Source organism: Octodon degus, unplaced genomic scaffold (assembly GCF_000260255.1).
Source record: "Octodon degus isolate 3935 unplaced genomic scaffold, OctDeg1.0 scaffold00294, whole genome shotgun sequence".
In the NCBI taxonomy this organism is placed as follows: domain Eukaryota; kingdom Metazoa; phylum Chordata; class Mammalia; order Rodentia; family Octodontidae; genus Octodon; species Octodon degus.
The window spans coordinates 352,110-353,000 of record NW_004524870.1 but is presented as its reverse complement, the minus strand read 5'-3'; positions in this window follow the sequence as shown (position 1 = coordinate 353,000).

Below are 891 nucleotides of genomic sequence, written 5' to 3'. Positions count from 1 at the left end.
GATATACAGCTACTTTCTCTTAATTCAATGAGAAGAAAGATTTGTACTAATAGTGTTTGGACAGGATATCATGTCTGCATCTTGTACTATGAATAACTACTACAAAGATAATAATATGCAATGTATTAATCACTGTAAGTGTCCTACTGACCTGTTTTGAAACTATCTCATTGCTATTTGTTTCTCAATACAATTTAAGAAAAAAAAGATATCACATTCTACCTTGTGAATAGATCAATGTTTATGTTTTTATGTCGCTTAATATAAATTTAGTATTAGAGGCTTTTACTTTTCTAAAAAAATATGTTCTTTTAAAGAATTTTATAGTGAAGTAAATCTCTGGTTTTGAAAACATCTATGATTTTCTGATTCCAATAGTATGTGGAAAAATTGATCAAAAATTCTGACATTCATGAATGTGATTTTGAAGTATTAATGACTCTAATACATCATTTTCAAAAAATATTTTTAGTGTTTTATGATATCATTTTATATTTTTACTTTAACACAAGATTGAAGAATATTCTATCTCATGTGGCTTTAATACATAATTTTTTAGATTGCTGTTGGTTCCACACAAAATTGAGATAAATACAGAGGTTTCCTAGATACCCTCTATGCCGATGTATGTGCAGCTTCCTTACTGACATCCCATATCACATGTGCAACAATTCACAATCCTAGAAGAATAGATAGTTGTCATCCAAAGCCCACAGCTGAGCACAGTCTCCCCTTGTAATGTACATTGCATGAGTGCAAAGTACGACGACATAGATAACATCACATGCCGTATTGCACAGAATATTTCACCCCTGGAGGCCTCACTGCTTACGCTTTCTCATCTATCCCTCCCCTTTAAATTACAGCTGCTTCCAATATTTGTACTATTTT